The 20,908-nt window shown below is 40.5% G+C and overlaps 1 protein-coding gene and 1 long non-coding RNA gene across 13 annotated transcripts in view; one reads left to right on the forward strand and one right to left on the reverse strand.

Annotated features, from left to right (window-relative positions):
- Positions 1-20,908, forward strand: part of LOC132824993 (A disintegrin and metalloproteinase with thrombospondin motifs 20-like) — a 383,141-nt gene that overhangs the window by 258,748 nt on the left and 103,485 nt on the right. The window lies entirely within an intron of this gene.
- The window catches only part of LOC132824994 (uncharacterized), an 87,925-nt gene that overhangs the window by 15,559 nt on the left and 51,458 nt on the right, over positions 1-20,908 (reverse strand). For 5 of the 7 annotated variants that reach the window (XR_009645732.1, XR_009645735.1, XR_009645731.1 and 2 more), the window contains 4 exons: positions 20,181-20,418; positions 16,456-16,543; positions 11,076-11,165; positions 4,797-4,963 (listed from right to left, as the gene is read on the reverse strand). This is a non-coding gene — a long non-coding RNA (uncharacterized LOC132824994). Of the gene's footprint in view, positions 1-4,796; positions 4,964-11,075; positions 11,166-16,455; positions 16,544-20,180; positions 20,419-20,908 lie in introns of those variants that run through there. The other 2 variants (XR_009645736.1, XR_009645734.1) reach the window with 2 other exon arrangements.

A 20,908-nucleotide genomic window follows, 5' to 3' on the forward strand; every position in this document is an offset into this window, starting at 1 on the left:
ACATTTACCCCTTACCTAACACTACGGGCAATTTAGCATGGCCAATTCACCTGACCTGCACATCTTTGGACTGTGGGAGGAAACCCACGCAGAGAACGTGCAAACTCCACACAGTCAGTCGCCTGGGTCGGGAATTGAACCCGGGTCTCAGGCGCTGTGAGGCAGCAGTGCTAACCACTGTGCCACCGTATCGCTTCAAAGCTTGTTCAGATAAAATGAGCTTACTTTTTAAAGCATAGCTCACATATTCCAAGAGTATCTGATGAATAGCAGATTCAAATATGCCAACATAGTTTTTTTCACTTCTGTAAAATTTAAATATGATGCTTGACCATCTGGGATTGCAGGATCGAGCTGACCATACACAAGACTCCAGTAATGTGTCTGTACAGGAGTGCGTGACACTGCATTAATGTTGATATGGTTGTCAAATTACATCATCTTAAACTGGGAAAAACTTGTGTAAACTACATTTAATGGAAAACATATATCATTTATTATCAAAATATTAGTGTTCCATAAAATCATGAGGAAAATTACCTAGATTTTGAAAATACCTCTTGTAAATAGATCATCTCTAACGTCGAAGCCTGAAGTGATGATAATGCTCGTAGCTCACAATATTGACTGATTTAATTTCCTTTCCTGAATTAATCATTTTCCAAGAGTCCTACCATTGGCAGGCATGCCTTCAGAAGCTGGGCTCTGTGCTCTGGAATTCCCTTGGAAAAAATTCTCTACTTTCTTCTCCTCCTTTTACAATCATTCCTAAAGCCCACTGTGTGAGCAGACCTTTTCTCTTGCCTCCTAATTGCTGCTGCTTTTGTTCAGCATCAGTTTTTGTCTGAATGAACCTCTGGCATGGCTTGGACTTTCTCCCACATGAAAAAGGAGTTTGAAGGTATAGTGATAGTTGCTGTCATTTTCCTTTCTGGCCTTGTCTGTTCCAGATCATGCCTTTGTCCTCCCAGCCATGAGGGGAACTTAAATGGATGGCTGTTGGTGTGGAGCATAGAAGGAAAATAAAGATCGGAATGTGTCAAGTTTCAATGGGGACGTGATGGCCTAGTGGCATTATCACTAGACTGTAAATTCAGTGACCCAGATTCAAATCCAGCCAAAATGTAACTTCACTTAAAAAAAAACTCTGGAATTAACAGTCTAATGATGGCCAAGACTCACTTGTCGAAAATTGTTGTCCTTACCTGGTCTGGCCTACATGAGACTCCAGATCCACAGCCATGTGGTTGATTTGTAACTGCCTTCTGAGCAATTAGCAATGGGCAATAAATGCTGATCTAGCCCCAGCAATGCCTTCATCCCATGAATGAATAGGAAAAGTACACAGCAATGTAATCATCTATTTATCAATCATCTATTTGAGTCATGATAGTGACTGAAATATTTCAGCCAGGCCACTAGGATGCCCACCACTCCCCTGCTCGCAGTCGATTAATGACTGTGAAATCTTCCACGTCCACCTGAGAAGTCAGGTTCATTCCTCATCAGAATGATAGACTCTCAAACCATCTCATCATCAGGAAGAGTAAAAGTAGAGGATAAACATTTTTTCAGGGCGAGGATAAATCTGAAGAGTATTCTGTCGACCTCACTCAAGCAGTTACCTCAACAATTGCAATGGTAGAAGACTAAGTGAGTAGTGTTCTTACCTCTCAGCCAGGTGTTCCAGGTTCAAGTCCCACCTCTTGCGGAGGTGTGTCATAACATCTCTCAACAGGTTGATTAGAAAATATTCTAGAAGCCTACCAGCCCAGAAAACAGTGTTCCAAAGGAAACTTAAAAGATCACAGGAAAACAGTTTCCAAAAAGTGTGGAAGTGATTTTATTTCCAAGTGTGGTATGGTTGTCTCTCAGACAAAGGATGTAGTTTAGGTGTATTTTCAAACATATTGTGTCTGAGTTGTATGACAAATGGCTGTCAGTTAAGTGACATTTTGTAATCATATGTTTTGTGGTAATTTTAAAATGTGATTCCTTTTTAGTTTGAATGCCATACACGTTGTTCTCCAGCCATTTCACTCTAGTGGCAGCTGTTAAATAAGCCCAGCCTTTTCCCCTTGCACTTCTGTTGACATTTTGACCTCACTGGAATTAACTTCTTCAAAGAGACACGATGGCCGGCAATAAACAATGAAATAGAGGATTATACCTTCCACTGAGGAATCAGAAATAATGATTAATCATCAAAATTTGAACTTGGGGATTAACTTTGATATTTTAAAAAGTGTCTTGAATTAACTAAAATGTGCATTATGCTGTTGGCTATTCCTTACTGTTTGACTTTGGTTAATGACCTTATTCCCACTTCTGACAATATAATGGATGTATTTCCTGATGATTACACAATATTTTGCACCACTTGCAACTCTTCAGATACTGAAGCAATCAGTGTGATGTGAAAAGCAGGCTTGGGCTGATATGTGACAAATTGTACTCCTTGCCACTCAAGTGCTAGGCCATAACCATCTCCAACTAAAGAGAAAATGACCATTCTTGTCACATATCTTTGCTAAGTGTAGCTAAATCAATCAATCTTCCATCATTCATCAGTGAGTCATCCACATCGTGAAATGCTTTCAGTGCTCAAAATGTTTCCATGGCCCTTTCAGCCTTTGGTCTGGACAACCTTCAACAAAATACCAACAAATGGTCAAACATTCTCCTCTGCTCCTGTCATGTTTGATTCAGCCATTGTGTCTTTCTGGCCAATATCTGTTGTTGACAGCATGAAACAATTTTCTTATGCCTACACAACTAGAGTCAGAGAGGTGTACAACATGAAAACAGACCGTCCATGCTGACCAGATATCCCAAGAATTCTGTCTTGAGTTTAAGGAGTCTATGAAATCCACTACCTGTTGTCTTTTTGTCATTTCGCAACCAGGTAATTGTTAACAAATATTCCTTGACTCGCTTTTTCTGGACCAGTTGTTTCTTGACTGGTTTGATTTGTCTTACAGTTTGAAGACGATGGAGGTCATTCATGTTCAGATTCAGGAGTGAGAACTCTTGCTTGTGAAGTGTGAATACATAATTTGGTCTGCCTTCTGATTCCTCATGTATTGATCAGTTGTTGTAGCAATCTTAAATGTCAAGTGGTAAACCTCCTGGAACATCTAGGGGCACTTTGTAAACGGTATGTTTTCAACCATAGTTCTCTATCTGTTAATATAGTGACAATCATCACTACATCAAGCTTGAAATTGGTGAGATACCCATGGACATGATTATCCTCTTTCCTAAATGTTGAGGCTGGATCACCTGTTTCCCTTCAAAACGCTTTAGGCTTTCTTCCCTTGTTAAGTTATGAGTAGTTATCTGACTTCTTGCTTATTGTGACTTCCCTTCAAAGAATTTTCTGGAAGTGACCAATTATTTTTAATACTTGGGCACTGTTCGTACTTGTGTGAGGTTTTCCCATTCCACAGCTAACAAGACTGAGAGTATCTAATGTCTGTCCTGCTCACTATACTGTTTTGCTACATGCATCTTCTTTGGTTAGTACAATTTGAATGGATTCCATTGAGCTCTGTGATTAAGTTAATGTCCTCCTATAAGGATTGATCTGTACAACATCGTCCAGTCTTCAGCTTTACTCCCCACCTGTATGGCTTTCTCTAGAATTAAATCATCTTTTCATTACAACAAATCTGACCAAAACAACCAATCCAACAATAATTCTGTCTCTTTTAAAATATTATTTCTCTAACTTGTAGAGATCATCAACAAAATGGATTTCCAATCATGCTGAACCCATCTGTGAAATCTTGCTCTTTCAAGAATTTTACTTGTTGTGAGGTTAAAATTAAAACCCTTCAGAACTTCTTCAAAAATATGTTTTACTTCTTTTATACCTTAGTGTCCTAAAACATCATAAGCTATAATCTCAATTCTATATAACAGTAAATTAACTTGTTCAGCTTCTGACTGAGTGTAATTTGGAAATTATTCTGTATCTTTGTTTTCTCTAAGATGGGTCCTATGTGTCTTTTTTGCCCCACCTCTGAAATTAAGACTTCCTGTTAATATTATTTCTGATAGCAGGTCTTCCTGATGTGATTTTTCATTTTCCTTGCTGAGAAGGATTTTAATTTTGCAGAAATACCAGTGTTGTTGCTCTGGCTGATACTGGAGTATTTTCCTGTGCTGTGGTCCAAATGCAGGATTCCCATCTCCTGTAGCTAATATATATAGCCACGTTTCAAGAGTAAAATGGGGAGGGGGGGGTGGCTGAATTTTTCGTGGATTTTCTGGATGTATCCCACTGTTCATAGACAAATAAATTATTCCCGTTTCCTTAATGGTTTTATTGAATTAGGTGTGATATTATGAATTGCACATCATGTAATTTGCAACTGCCTTTGACTAATTCAACAGCTCCAGGAAGTTCATAACTCTCCTGCTTCAGCCCATCTCTATCCAAATTTGCAAGGTTTATTTTCTAATTGATTGGAGATCTTGTTTTGTTAAATCTTGCCGATATGTTTTCAGCTGGAGTATACTTAAATAATCAGCTCTTCCTGCTGCTATCTATACTACTACTGCACGTGATATGACGCAGTTAAGTGAAAGCCACACCACTGCACAGCGTATTATATCAGCATTCCTTACCGTTGACTACCATGTAGTATGAGGATGTCTGCATTATTGTTCACGAAGAGTGCGTTTGCTCCATCCTCTTGCAAGATAGCAGCCTACAGGCCCCACTTGGTCTCGTGTGATAAAAGAAAACCACACACAAGTTGAACAAGACTCTTCAACAAAATAGTAGTTTATTGCATGTTGACAAGTAAATGCAAGTTACCCTGATGCCATAGAAGTGGTTACAGGCTATGAGGAGGCCCTGGATGTGGCTCTTGCTCCTTTCAGATCCTATGCCCATATTACCTCATCACAGGGAGGTGCTGTTGAAGACACTTGTCAGTATTAATTCTTTCAGATCCTGACAGAACAATTAGGATATGTGTTAAAATGTTGAAGCCCCAGCCCAGGGGAACGGCATTTGTTATTTAATACAAAGCAGAGAAACACCTTTTATCCTGATTCCCTCTCACGTAGCTCAAAGCCACTTACCAACACTTGGTTACCTCCAATTCCTTGTGTTGCCTCTTTTCCTGATAATCTCTCTGTGGCCCTTAACAAATGGTCTCTGGATGTTTTATAGGCACCATCCCCTGGACACTATCTACTACTATAATGGCCTCCTTCTGAAATGTGATAAGTTTAGTCAGAAGCAATAATAAGTCTAAGATGATTTTGTTTGATTAACTGATGCCTAGCCAAATACCCAATTGCTCTGACAGTGACAGATGTATATTCAAAGTTTGTGCGAAGATTTGTAGCTCGGGTGCTTGTTGTAGTGGTTCTGTTCGCCGAGCTGGAAGTTTTTGTTGCAAACGTTTCGTCCCCTGGCTAGGAGACATCATCAGTGCTGTGGAGCCTCCTGCGAAGCGCTTCTTTGATGTTTCTTCCGGCATTTATAGTGGTCTGTCCTTGCCGCTTCCGGGTGTCAGTTTCAGCTGTCCGCTGTAGTGATTGGTATATTGGGTCCAGGTTGATGTGTCTGTTGATGGAATTTGTGGATGAATGCCATGCCTCTAGGAATTCCCTGGCTGTTCTCTGTCTGGCTTGCCCTATGATAGTAGTGAAACTGACACCCGGAAGCGGCAAGGACAGACCACTATAAATGCCGGAAGAAACATCAAAGAAGCGCTTCGCAGGAGACTCCACAGCACTGATGATGTCTCCTAGCCAGGGGACGAAACGTTTGCAACAAAAACTTCCAGCTCGGCAAACAGAACCACTACAACAGATGTATATTTACTGGGGTTCTCTGCCTTTGCCTGTTAAAATACAGGAACGACATTTGCAATTGAACAATCTAAAAGCACAGTTATTCATTTTGGAGAGCATTGGGAATTCTGAACAATGCACCTGCAAGTTTCTCACCTGTTTTTTTTTACAACCCTGGAATGTAAACCGTTACGCTCTCGAGAGGCACAGTAATGACAGGAGCAAAGAATGGAGAGTGATGTTCTGTACAAGAACATGACAGATTTGTTGCAGTGGGAAAGGAGAAGCAGGAGAGTGCCTGTTTACACACGAGGTGCACAACTCGCAGAACACACAATCTCAGGCAGGGCGGTCTGTTAAAACAAAGTCAGGGCATGGACTGGGGACCATAATAAAGCTTAGCCTTAGATTGTGTTTTTAACTCGGGTGTGCTGCCTGGTCCATGGAGTTCTGCAGGGACAGTTAACTATGCGTAAAACCATGCTGAAGATATTACTCTGCATTTACATGCCATGGATTCTTTATAAGCTGCGATTAAGGAGGACATGAGTCAACTGTTCTGTTTATTCAAGAGGTATTTGTGACCTTATTTTGACATGAACCATTTTGCATTCACTTTGGCAATCACCAGGAACCACAGAAGCAGTAACTTCTCTTCACCCTATTGGCCATTGCTCCATTGCACAAGCCATCATTGACAGTGCCATTTGAATGCCTCTAGCGTCAAATGATTAATTTTATTCGAGGGTTCATTTGAGAATTCCTTGAGATCTATTTTATGACTTTTGGATGCTAGATTTTGGTTGTGAGGGACTCTCTGAGGATAATGCCTCGATTAAAGGATATTAAAGAATTGAGAGATTCCAAGCTGTGCTGGTGATCAAACATCCAACAACAGTTGAATGCTTTTTGTTTATCGCCTAAGATGGAAGAGTGAAAGGGAGCAGTGCCCACACTTCTTTCTCTCTCTCTTTTTCTCTTGGGCTAGCTGACACTTAATCCTACCATCCCCTGGCCAAACCTCCCTCTCCTTCCTCGTAGTCTCATCTCCTCTCTCGCTTTCTGTACCCTTTTTCTTATATTCTCACACACACATGCGCACACAGACACGCACACACTCCACTGACACCCTGACTTACAACTCGCGCTCTCAAGTCAATCAGTGTTGATGCTGAGATTCTAGTTCTCTCCTTTTTCAGCTTATATTGAAATAGGAGGATTGTTGTAATTGGGAGAAGTGGCAAGTTCCCCATAATATGATCTCCAATAAAAGATAAGGCAACCATGGTTAACTAGGCAAGTTAAAGCTAACATCATACTAAAAGAAGAAAGTGATACAATTTGGCTAAGGTTAGATGTAAGACAGAGGATTGGAAAAGTTTTGAAAATCAACAAAAGATGACCAAAACAAAAAAAAGATGATGATAAACTTTGAGGGTAAACTTACACAATCATCTTTAAATGTGTAAAAAGGAATAATGATGTCAAAGTGAAGCCATAGAGAATGAGGCTGGGGAAATATTAATAGGAAATCAGGAAATGGCAGAGGGTTAAATACCTACTTTGCACCAGTCTTCATAGTATAAGATACTGGCTTTCCAAATTACTAATTAATTAGGAGCAAAAGGAGGTGAGGAAATTAGTACAGTAATTATGACTAGAGGAAATCTACTAGGGGAACTAATGGGGCTAAAGGCCTGAATCTGATGAGATTAATTCTAAAATATTAAAAGAAGCAACTATAGAGATAATGGATGCAATCTTCCAAAAATTCTGAAGATTCTGGAAAAGCACCCGAAGATTGATAAACTGACAATGTAACACCTTTATTTATCAAGGCATGGAGACAAATAATAGATCTGTTAGCTTAATGTCTGTCACTGGAAAAACATCAGAATTAGTTGTAATACGATATATAGCATGACCAAGCAGAATCAGTAAGGCTTCATGAAGGGGAATTAATATCTGACAAATTTACTGGAATTGCTGGAGGTAAAAAGTGGATTGATACAAGGGAAGCAGTGGATGTAATGTATTTAGATTTTCAGAAAGAATTTGATAAGGTACCTCACATGAGTCTACTTTATCAGTTAAGAGCCCATGTTGTTGAAGGCACTATGTTAGCATGGATAGAGGATTAACTAATACAAGACAGAGAGAAACACTGCCAAGAGCCTTTGAAATAATGCTAACAGGAAGACTTAATTTCAGAGGTGGGCCAAGAAAGAAACATAAGAGAAAAAAATGCTTAAGATACTGAACAACTTCCAAATTAGACTCTAAGTCAGAAGCTGAGCAAGTTAATGTGCTACCATCTACAATTGAGATTATAGTTTATGATGGTTTAGGTCATGAAGATGTAAAAGAAGTAAAAGTAATAGAGACAAGCGTTGGAATAAGGAGGTCATTTTCAAGAAGGCAACCTGTAATGAGTGAAGTGCACAGGGATCAGTGCTGGGGCCGCAGTTATTTACAATAAATGCTAATGACTTGAATGAGTGAAGTGAATGTACTATAGCCAAGTTTGCACATGACATAAATAGACAGGAAGGTAGTGGTAAGGATGACAAAAACAGTTTGCACGGCGACATAGATTAATAAGTTGGCAAAAACTTGGCAGATGGAATTTAAGGTGTGATTATGTAATTTGGCAGGAAGAACAGAGGGTTTGAAAAGTATTTAAATGCAGAAAGCTGCAGAGCAGAAGGATTTGGGAATCCTTGTCTGTGAATCACAAAATGCTAGCATCCAAATTCCGCATGTAATAGAGAAGACAAATGGAAGGTTGGCATTTATTTCAAAGGGAATGTTTTTGCAAAAACTACTGTAGGTGTTAGTTGGATCACAGTTGGAATTCTGTGAACAGTTATTTAACCTTATTTAAGGAAGGTTATACTGGTTTTGGAGACCATTCAGAGAATATTCACTAGGCTGATACCAGGAACAGAGAGACTGTGTCTTATGAGAATAGACTGAGTATATGGGGCAAATCCTTGTTGGAGCCTAGAGAAATGAGAGGTGACCTTGTTGAAGCATAGAAGACTTCGGGGACTTGGTAAGGGTAGATGCAGAATGGTTGTTTCCCCTTGTGGCAGAGTCTAGGACCAGAGGGTGTAATCTCAGAGTAAGTGGTGGGGGGGGGGTCACCCACAAGACAGAGATGAAGAAGGGTTTCTTCTCTGAGGTTAGTGAATCTGTTGAACCACAGAGGGCTGGCTCATTAAATACATCCAAGATTGAGAAAGATTCTTATACAGGCTATTGGGAAAAGGCAGGAAAGTGGAGTTGAGGATCGTCGGATCAGCCATGACCTTATTGGTTGGTGGAGCAAACTGGATGGGCTGAATGGCCTACTTCTGCTATGTTTTACAGTCTTATTCTGTCTCTGGAAGGGCGGCAAGAGCTTAATACGGAGAGCCTGTGAGGTTACTGGAGTAGGTCGCATGGGAAAGACTGGTTCAGTGATTTGAGGAACTGCTGTTCCCAAATCCTGCCTCTCCTAGAGTCACTGGTCCTCTAATCAAACCCTGCATGATGTCCCACTCTCAACTAAATGTCTGCCACCCCTGCCTACAACTACTCCATCCCAAACCACAGAGGAACAATAATATTAATTAATATCTCACGGGGACTGTCTTGAATTTTTGTTGTTCCTGTATTTGCCTTCACTTATGATACTTCAAAAAGCAAATTTGCCAAACACCCCTGGCTATGAACATGCATCCAGGGTATATGCACTGGAGGGTGTATATAATGCCTTCAAAACAATTAAACACTGCAGTTCTTTTTAGTTAGGGAGAAAGAGAGATGCCTGACTTTACCGAGATAGCAACCATAGTACTCCATCATACTTCATGTCCTGTGGCTCTTCATAACATGTGCACAGCAGATGCAGCAAGGCAAATTGATCAGCTTAGACCACTGTTGAACTAATACTTGAAGATGTTGAGCCAAAGCTTTACATGTTTAGAGTCAATCAAGATTTGCAAAATGATTAAGTGCTTCACATTGCATGATATTACTAATGAGCCAACTGGATGACAAGCTGTAGAAAAACAAGACAGCAATAATGTTTATTCACCAGCTGAGGTAGGGCAATGGGTGTTTGTACATTTCATTGCCATTCTTTTTGTGACCTCTGCAGCTGATATCGTTTTGTTTTATGTGACATTTTTACAATCCGTCAACCAAGTTACTTCCACTGTGCATTTTTCTCAACTGTTAATTTTACCATTGGACAACTGGTACCATCTTTTCTACACATGGACGTGAATAAATACCATTCCTGTGATAGGTGTGCATCACATTTATGTTGTAGTCAAATCTCCCTTTAATGTAGTCTTAGTGTCTCTTGATACGCGTCTCCACTAACTTTCCTACCCCCATAACACTTCCCAACTTCCAATAGCTCAAATTTAAACTGTTGGTCCTTTTTTTATAAAAACCTCCCTTATTTCTGTAACTTTCTCCAGGCATACGAAAACTCCTCCCCCAAAATCTCCACTAACGTTGAAAGTCATGCCTTCAGCCATCCAATTTCCACAATGGTTTTCAGCTGGCACATGTGAGATGAACATGGTTCGTCAACATGAACCACTGTCCAAGAACATATAGGTTTATTGTGACTGCATCTTTGAAAGATAGAACGGGCTTGAATGGCTGAATGGCTTATTCATGATCCTGTTCCTGATTTGTAGGTTTATATATAACTAAGATTTGGCACTTGCAACAACAGCCTACATTTTGTAAAGTACCTATCAACCTGATGAAACATCCCATCCCGAGACCCAGCCAGGTTATAAAACGAAGACTGACAGCAATGTTAGGAGAGGCGACCAATATCTTGGTCAGAGGTTTGAGGAGAGTTTCAAATGAAGAGAGTGAGATGGTGGCGTTCCAGGGAAATGACTGAAGACAAAACCAGGAAGCTTTGTCAGCATGGATGATTTGGGCCGAAAGGCCTGTTTTGGTGCTGTATACCTCTATTACTGTAACAGAAATGTGGATCAAGACAAGGTGGTTTGTACCATAGAAGATCCCAATGGTCTTTCTTTTCTTTCCTGCTGTAGCGTGTGTCACCTCAAATGCACAACCACGCAATTTTCACTGTCTTTTCATCACTTCTAACATTCCTGCCATTAATTCTTAGTAAACATATCTTTAGCAATTATTTCTCACAACCAGTTCCTTACATTATTAATCATGTGTTGCTTTAGCATTGTATTATTGCCTGAATCATTTCAAGATGGGTCACCTCTTACCTCTTAATTCTTGCTATGCCTCTGGGTATTTGTGCTGGCCATCCTTCTGCACGAAATGTGACTCCATTACTGTGGTGACTAGTGTTTAGCCTGGAAAACAGGATAAATTTCTTTCTGTACGCCTGGACGAATGAACTCGTCAATATTTCTGCCAGCACGATCATTCATTGGATGCTATGGCACACGGTTTCAAATTGCAATTTTAATTTATGTTGTTAAAAATCACACAACACCGGGTTATAGTCCAACAGGTTTAATTGGAAGCACACTAGCTTTCGGAGCGACGCTCCATCATCAGGTGATTGTAGAAGGCTCGATTGTAACACAGAATTTATAGCAAAAATTTTTGCTATAAATTCTGTGTCATGATCAAGCCCTCCACAATCACCTGATGATGGAGCGTCGCTCCGAAAGCTAGTGTGCTTCCAATTAAACCTGTTGGACTATAGCCTGGTGTTGTGTGATTTTTAACTTTGTACACCCTAGTCCAACACCGGCATCTCCAAATCATTAATTTACATTGCTACCATTAAGTTTGCATTCCTGAGCATTATATATATATTTGAGAATTAATCCCACAAATCTATTCAGGATCATAATCATTAATAATCATTAACCTTTATCTTTCTGGACATGCTCATGAGTAGTTGCAAAATTAATGATCAGTAAAAGGATGAGGGGTCTCGGGAACGTGTCCCATCTTCCAGTTAAGAATTTGTAACATGGTAAATGTAAACAATGTTCATTGTTAAGTAAAATGTCTTAATGTCAATAGGTAGTTACAATAGAATTTGAAATACTGTTTCTACTCTCAGCACATTGCCTTGCAGTTTAGCAATTTCATTTCAAATTGGTTGGATTTCCCATGTCAAGCTTTGGAAATCTGACTCTTGCAAGGATTCCTTTAATTCCCAGTAGTCGGGTGGTTAATTGATGTGGATCAACAGAGATACAGTGTTTGATTTTATTCATTGTGCTACAAATTTCTACTTAATCTTGATATGACCACAGCTGCCACCCTAGTCTGCACAACCAAAATGCAGCGTTCAAAGTGGTTTAAATTTTTAATTTGTGAAAGCATCTCAGGAAATAACATTCATTTTTCTCATTTTTCTCCCAGATGTGCTCCAGGCATTGAGCTTTCAGATCTGGTTGTCCCTTACATATTGAAATCGTGTCCAGAAACACTTAAACGTTGGCAGCAGAATTCTTTTGTCATACCAGATGCTAACTAAAGGGGATGTAACAATCTGATCTGCAGAAGGATGAGTTAAAGCAAAGTGCTTGGAATGAGTTAATTCAAGTAAATCTTGTTTCTACATGCTGGAACTGGCTCAGAGCCAATAGCTTCTTGGTGAGGCAAGAGGTGAAACTGGGTTTTGGGTATAGATTGAAGGAGTCATACCCAACTGTTTCAGTCAATAATGGAAACCATTTTGCCTTCTCTTTGATATTTTTCTGCTCAACTTTCTCCCTTTGGGAAGCTTCCTGATTTTGATTCTACAGGCCAAGGCCACACTCTGAGCCTAATGTTCATGTCTGACCTGAGGCAATCAAGCATTCAACCAATGTCTGTACTTAAAGTTGAACCCAAACCAGGCCTTAACCAGACTACATAAGAACAGAATGGAAAGTTGCAGAAGTAGGCCATTCGGCCTCTGAATCCTCCCTCCGCCATTTAGCAAGATGATGTCTGCTGTGACCCCAGGACTGAACTCTACTCTTGTGCCAACTCTTCATGGCCCTCAACTCCCCAGTATTTCAGAAAGGTGGCATAGTGGCTCAGTGGTTAGCACTGCTGCCTCACAGTGCCAGGAACTGAGTTTGATTCCAGCCTCGGGCAACTGTCTGTGTGGAGTTGGTACTTTCTCCCCATGTCTGCATGGGTTTCCTCACACAAGCCAAGGATGTGCAGGTTAGGTGAATTGGCCATGCTAAATTGTCAATAGTGTTCAGGGATGTGTAGCTTAGGTGCATTAGTCAGGGGTAAATATAGGGTGGGGGAATGGGTCAGGGTGGGTTACTCTTCAGAGGGTCGGTATGGACTTTTTGGGCCAAAGGGCCTGTTTCCACACTGTAGGGATTCTCTGATTCTAAATCTATGTGACTCCTCTCTAAATGCCTTCAATGATCTAGCCTGCTCAACTCTCTGGGGTGGAGGATTCCAGATACTGTTTGCCCTCAGGGACAAAATAAAATCCTTCCCATCTCAGTTTTCGATGAATGTCTCTTTATTCTGAAACTGTGTTCCCTAGTTCCGAGATTCAACATCTTCTCGCTACCTACCCTGTCAAGTCCCCTCAGAAACATGTAGGTTTCAATAACGTCAGCTCTCTTCCTTTTAAACTCCTAACTGATGTAGGCCTAACCTGTTCAGCTATTCTTGATAATCCAGCCCCTTCATCCCTGGAATCAGCCAAGTGAATCTATTTTGAATAGCCTCCAATGCCGGTATATCCTTTCTTATATACGGGGACTTTGCTGTACTCTTAAGTGCAGCCTCAACAATATCCGGTACTGTTGTAACAACGCAATTTGAAAATAAAGGGTCACTATTAAGACAGAGATCAGAATGTTTTACCCTGACAGGGTTGTTGGTCTGTGGAATTCTCTTCCCCAGTGGAGGTTGGGTCATTTGAATACTTTTAAGCTGAGTTAGACACATTCATGATTGTTAAGAAAACCAAAGGATATAGTGGAGGTACACAAGAGAGTTGAGTTGGGGCCACACTTAGATAAGCCATCAGATCTCATCAAAGGTTACCTCAGATTACAACAGGATCTTGATCAGATGGGCCATTGGGCTGAGGAGTGGCAGATGGAGTTCATTTTAGATAAATGTGAAGTGCTGCACTTTGGAAAGGCAAATCAGAGCAGGACTTATACACTTAATGGGAAGTTCCTGGGGAGTGTTGCTGAACAAAGAAACTTTGGAGTGCAGGTTCATAGTTCCTTAAAAGTAGAGTTCAACGTAGATAGGATAGTGAAGAAGGCATTTGGTATGCTTTCCTTTATTGGTCAGAACATTGAGTATTGGAGTTTGGGAGGTCATGTTGTGACTGTGCAGGATGTGGGTTAGGCCACCTTGGGGATATTGTATGCAATTCTCATCTCCCTCCTATTAAAAGGACGTTGCGAAACATGAAAGGGTTCAGAAAAGATTTGCAAGAATGTTGCCAGGATTGGATGATTATACCTATCGGGAGAGGCTGAATAGACTGGGGCTGTTTTTCCCTGGAGCTTCAGAGGCTGAGAGGGTGACCTTTGAGGTTTATAAAATCCATGAGGGGCAGCACAGATAGGGCAAATAGACAATAGTTTTGGATTTTGAGGGAGTCCAGAACTAGAGGGCATAGGTTTAAGGTGAGAGGGGAAAGATATAAAAGAGACCTAAGGGGTAACCTTTTCATGCAGAGGGTGGTGCGTGTATGGACAGAGCTACCAGAGGAGGTGGTGGATAAATAGGGTACAATTGGATTTGAAAGGCATCTGGATGGGTATATGAATAGGAAAGGTTTGGAGGGATATGGGCCAAGTGCTGGCAGGTGGGACTAAATTAATTTAGGATACCCGGCCAGCATGGATGAGTTGGACCGAAGGGTCTGTTTCTGTGCTGTACAGCTGTATGATGCAATAAATGGTGGGCAAACTGGAAGGGCTAAGTGGCCTCCTCCTGCTTTTACATTGAATGTGGAAGTACAGGTTATTGCTTTTTGGTAATGATGGACCAGGTTGTTTAGTCAAAGCTCTCAGCTGCAGCAGATTGTAAAATGAAGGCATTTTCTTCATGTCTTCCATGGCAGAAAACATTTCAAACTAGGATTTAGAAAATGAAATAAAAATAAAAACCTGAACTAAAGTTAAACTACTTGGTTATTACGTTTCATTCCTTCCTGTGTTAATGTTTCTGTTGTGTGTTAACCCACTCAATCCTAATGCTGTACCTTCCATCTGCAGAGGTTAATGCTTGGGCAGATAAGTGGCAAGTGACTATTGTTGCACACAAGTGACAGGCAATGACCATACCCAACCAACAAGAGAGAATCTAACCATCTCCCCTTGAAGTTCAACAGCACTGCAATTGCAGATCCCTGTCATCCACATCCCAAAAGCCACGAACCTAACTGGAACAGCCAATACTATGGTTACAAGATCTGGTCAGGACTGGAAAATCTGCAATGAGCAATTCAGAGACTCCAAATGCCTGTTTACTATCTATAAGGCATAAGCCATGAGTTGGATGGAATACTCCCCACTGCTGCAAAAAGCAATTGGGAAACTTGACACCATCCAGGGCAAAGCATCATGCTGAATTAACACCTTATCCACCACCTTAAATACTCTGTCATAGTACTGTGTATTTGCAGTGTGTGTACCATTTACATTGCAACCTCCTTCCAAATCTGCAACGTTACTACCTTGAAGAATAAAGGCAATGAATGCATGGGAAGACCAGCACCTGTGAGTTCCTCTCCATTTATCTTGGAATGATATAAGTGATCCTGGAGCTCCACCCAGGGTGGGCAGCACGGTGGCACAGTGGTTAGAACTGCTACCTCACAGCGCCAGAGACATGGGTTCAATTCCTGACTCAGGCGACTGACTGTGTGGAGTTTGCACATTCTCCCCATGTCTGTGTGAGGTTTCCTCCGGGTGCTCCGGTTTCCTCCCACAGTCCAAAAGATGTGCAAGTCAGGTGAATTGGCCATGCTAACTTGCCCGTAGTGTTGGGTAAAGGGGTAAATGTAGGGGAATGGATGGGTTGCACTTTGGCGGGTCGGTGTGGACTTGTTGGGCCGAAGGGCCTGTTTCCACACTGTAAGTAATCTAATCTAATCTAAACCCCTAACAGTAGTGTGGGTGTCCTGATACCACAAGAATTGTAGAAGTTTCAGAAATTATCTCCTTGTCTCACCAGCTTCTCAAGGTCAAGTTGGCATGAGAGCGCTGGCCTTATTTGGGACATTCAGAATCCTTGAGTAAATAGCTTTTTTCAAAAAAAAAGAGCAGATACCTTCCACAGGAAAGTTGAACAAAGTTGACCACTTCGAACGTGGTTGAATATGCATACACACGACACACTTTACATCTGAAGTAATTGGGAACTGAAATTGAATCTCCAGTGTTGGTGGAAAGGCAGTGCATTTTATACATTGATCATCTTTATTTTACATTGGATTCGATAGAAGAATGAATTGTCGCAGTTTGAAAGGAACTACCAATTTCACTGCCTTAGACTCGCCCTCATATGAAGCGAAAAAAAAATTGCTGAGAGTACAGTGATAAAGAAAAAAACTGGAAGCAAAATGAGTAAGAAATACAAAAGGCTGAAATGTTGAGTGGAGATTCTTGGCAAAAGGACATGAGCAGAAATACTAACCTGCCTTCCCTTGTGGGGATGCTGGCTGATGGTCGATACCCTGTGAAGATCCTTGACTTCCTTTTCTGTTAAAAATGTGGCCTTGCATCTGTGGAGGTGAGGGCAGGTTTGAAAATTTGAAAATATTTGTATTTCTGCCAAGCTGACAATTCATAGCTGTCTTTAACTTTAGGAACATACGATTGTTCGAGATTGTTTTAAAAGAAAACTGAGACGACGACCCTATTTTGTTGTCCGATCGAATATATCGACAGTGCAATGCAGTGGGTTAAATTGAGAAAACTTTGTCAACTGCCAAGCTATGTTTGCTGAAGCATGTGGCAAAATGCTGAAAAGCATTAAGTGTGTAATAAAGCTAGTCACTACATGCAGTGAAGATCTCTTGGAAAGATTTGAGGAGCAATCAAAATTAAGTCAAAAAGTATGTGAAAAATCAATCTATTTCACAAATGTTATTGCTGAAAGCACCCCTCTGCTGGAGAAGCCAAGTGATGATGTGTGATATAACTCAGCAGGACTTTCTTGGCAACAGATAAAAGTGTTAAAGGCAAACCCAGAAAATCTGTAATCCACTATAAATCATTGCAGTTTCAGGACAGAGATTGGACTATGTCTGACAATGAAAAATTTTAGTGCTGCCCATACTTTAAAAAAAGTTGCATTTCATTTTCAATTAATCTGCAGAAATTTAAACAGAGCAGTTTCTATTTAACAAGTTTGATTATTTAAGAGCTTTTGTAAGGTTTCTCCGATAGTATATATATTGAACCGATAAAAGGAAATTAGCGTGTCCTTGGTTGAAAGAGTGCTTCTTTGCCTCAAGGTCTTGAAGATATCTAAAGGTTCAGACAATTGTATGGAGTGCACAGCTTTTTTGAGGGATGCTGCTTTGCATTCAGATCATGTTACTAAGAGTAGTATTTTAAAGCAGTCATTAGTTTTCCATAAAGTAACTGGGTAACTCAAAAAGATGACCAATTGCAAAATTTCTCTCATTGAGAAGCTAATGGAACAAGTCAGAGCTCCTCCAGTAGCCAATACATTTCTGCATGGATACTTTCCTAACTGAGGGTTGTGTTGTTCCCCCAGAGGCCAGAGCAGTTGATTTCACTGTGCATGTGCAAGGTTCTGCCAGTAAAACAAAACATGGCGGCAATCAAATCAACACAGTAGATATCAATGAATGGGGTGGAATGATGTCACTGCAGTACTGGCGTGGTTGTTGCACATGCATCATATGAGCACCTTTCTACAGTGCCAGCAGACACACACAAATGACGTGGAATGGGTTAAGGAAGTCTAAGTTGGAAGTTAGGCGAATGATGCAAGTTTTGACAAATAGTAAGTAATGAACATGATACTAGTAAATTCTATGTGGACCTAGACTGACGAAATGGACAGAAATATGGAAAATGCGATGTAATGTGCCTATATTTGATGTGATTTTACACACTGTGTAAGGGTAACAAAATGGCTTGGTAAGGAAGCTAAGAAAATGTGAAATATTTAGCTTTACGAATAGGCACAATGAGTACAAAGCAAGGAAGCTGTGCTAGACTTTGTCACTCATTAAGTAGGCCTCATCTAGAGTATTGCGCACTACTTTGGGTATCGTTCTTTAGGAATGTTTTTCAAGCTACAGAAACAGTCCACAGGATGTTTACAATGATGATACCAGAAATGAAGGACTTCAGTGGTGGGATTAGAGAAACTGCGATTATTCTTACTGTAGCAGAGAAAGTTAAGATTTTTTTTTAGATTACTTACAGTGTGGAAACAGGCCCTTCGGCCCAACAAGTCCACACCGACCCGCCGAAGCGCAACCCACCCATACCCCTACATTTACCCCTTACCTAACACTACGGACAATTTAGCATGGCCAATTCACCTGACCCGCACATCTTTAGACTGTGGGAGGAAACCGGAGCACCCGGAGAAAACCCACACAGACACGGGGAGAACGTGCAAACTCCACACAGTCAGTCGCCTGAGGCGGGAATTGAACCCAGGTCCCTGGCGCTGTGAGGCAGCAGTGCTAACCACTGTGCCACCGTGCGGCCCAAAGATTTACAAGGATTAGATTACTTACAGTGTGGAAACAGGCCCTTCGGCCCAACAAGTCCACACCGACCCACCGAAGCACAACCCTCCCATTCCCCTACATTTACCCCTTACCTAACACTACGGGCAATTTAGCATGGCCAATTCAACAAAGGTGCGACTTAATAGATGCTTTCTGTACATTATTAAAAATCATATGATACCAGGTTATAGTCCAACAGCTTTATTTGGAAGTACAAGCTTTGTACTGGTGTCGTGTTGTAACCTGGTTTCATGTGATTTTTAATTTTGTCCATCCCAGTCCAACACTGGCATCTCCACATCTATTCATTATGTGAGGGGTTTGATACAATCAGTTGGGAGAATCCTTTGGCTTGAGTTTGATAATCAGATGCTGTGTATTTTGAACAGCTGGAAAGAGTAATGATTTCATGTAGGTTTCTTATAATCTGGAACACACTTGCCAAAAGAATGGTGCAATCAGATTATATTGGAATGATCAAAAGACAATAAGACCTGAATTTGAAGAGGATTAATTTGCAGAATGATGGGAAGAAATGCGGAGCGTGGCAATATATCAGCCAAAAGGCATGACGAACTAAAAGTTCTGATTCGCAGGACCCTTTGAGATTGCAGAGTCTGTGCTGGTTCCACCTTTCCTCATAGCTTATCTCCATTACACCATACATGATGTTTGTAGCTCATTTGTAACACAGCAAGCAGGGCTGCTGATAGATCACTGGGCTTCCTTGTCTAAGGTTATTCAAATCATGTTATGGAGTAGTTTCATGTTATTTCCATCAAATATTGACATTTGTTAAAAAATAGTTAATTTGGCTGTTAAATAACTGACTCAGTATTCCCCCAATTTTGAGCAACTTTTTGACTTTGGTTTCAGTATTTAGATAATTTACGAGGAATAGCAGAAACTCCAAACACACTGACCTTTGTAGTACTCCATGCAATATCTTCCACACACCATCTGATAAAACAGTCTCTCATGAGAGATCTCTGTTCCCTCTGCAATAATCATCAATGCACTCCGCCCTAGATCCCTCACCTTGCAGTTTATTCTACATTCTTTTGTTATTGTTAATAAAAGAAATATTTTCTAGATTTAAAAAAAATCCTTTCCAAATAACCAAGAGGAGGTTAAGAATGAAAATCTTCTTACAAAAGTTGAATAAAATGCAAATTATCACTAGCTATGGTTGAAATGGAATCATTGGTTTAGAAAAAAATTAGATAAACAACTGAAAATAGAGGTGCCAGGTAAAATGGGAGTGTGGGACCAGACTAGATGCTTGTGGAGTTCAAGACCAGAGAAAACTTGCTGGTTGAAAGACCCCCCATAATTCTAATGTGAAACATTGAGAGATATTTGTTTAAACTTGTAGCTGAACTCCCTGTGATGAATCAAATGGCATTCTGCAAGGCCACATTATACAAGTCCGTGACACACCTTCAGCTGTATGGAGTTGAAGAGAAACTCAATGCAGATGTGAAATCAAATGCCAGTTTTTACAAACCTGAATTAAGAAAAACCGTGAAAAGCTGCCAGTTGCAAACCATATCAGAATAGCATTTTTTGAAAAAAAAAGAGGCAAACTAATACTTCCAGTGTAGCCTCGTTGTGTACTTTCAAATTACACACAACCTTTTACCTGAGGAACTCAGAGTGTAGGGTAGTCCCCACCCCTATAAGGGCAGTTTCTTCATTCGTAGTTTTGACATGGGACAGAGTACATGTCAAGAAATGTTGCACCTGTAGTTTTTTTAATATCTCGCAGGTGGCTGGTTTCCAATTTCACAATACTTTCTCTGAAAGGATGCACTTTCAATTTGTAATTTGAAAATTTACCACATATTCATTTTTTTTAAAAACAAAATCCGATGTTAATTCTGTAAAGTAAGACAGAAACAGAAAGACAATTCAATATTGGAAATCTGAGATCAGCATCAGATTAGTAATTAAAATAGAAGAGGTTTTCATAATCAATGTAACAGTTCTGCACAGCAATATATATCATGATTTAATCATCTCATCCTTGTGAACATTTTTAATTATTCCTGAGCAATTATCCTGCAAAAACCCTGCCACATATTTTCAAAGCAAGGAAAAAGCAGTGATATTATTTTACATTTGAATCCCTACAGTATGGAAACAGGCCATTTGGCCCAACAAGTCCACACCGACCCTCCAAAGAGTAACCCACCTAACCCATTCCCCTACCCTATATTTTACCTCAGACTAATGCACCTAGTACTATGGGCAATTTAGCATGGCCAATTCACCTGGCCTGCACAACTTTTAGATTGTGGGAGGAATCCCACTTAGACACGGGGAGAATGTGCAAACTCCACACAGACGGTCGCCGAGGTGGGAATCAAA

The sequence above is a fragment of the Hemiscyllium ocellatum genome, chromosome 19, assembly GCF_020745735.1.
Source record: "Hemiscyllium ocellatum isolate sHemOce1 chromosome 19, sHemOce1.pat.X.cur, whole genome shotgun sequence".
In the NCBI taxonomy this organism is placed as follows: Eukaryota; Metazoa; Chordata; class Chondrichthyes; order Orectolobiformes; family Hemiscylliidae; genus Hemiscyllium; species Hemiscyllium ocellatum.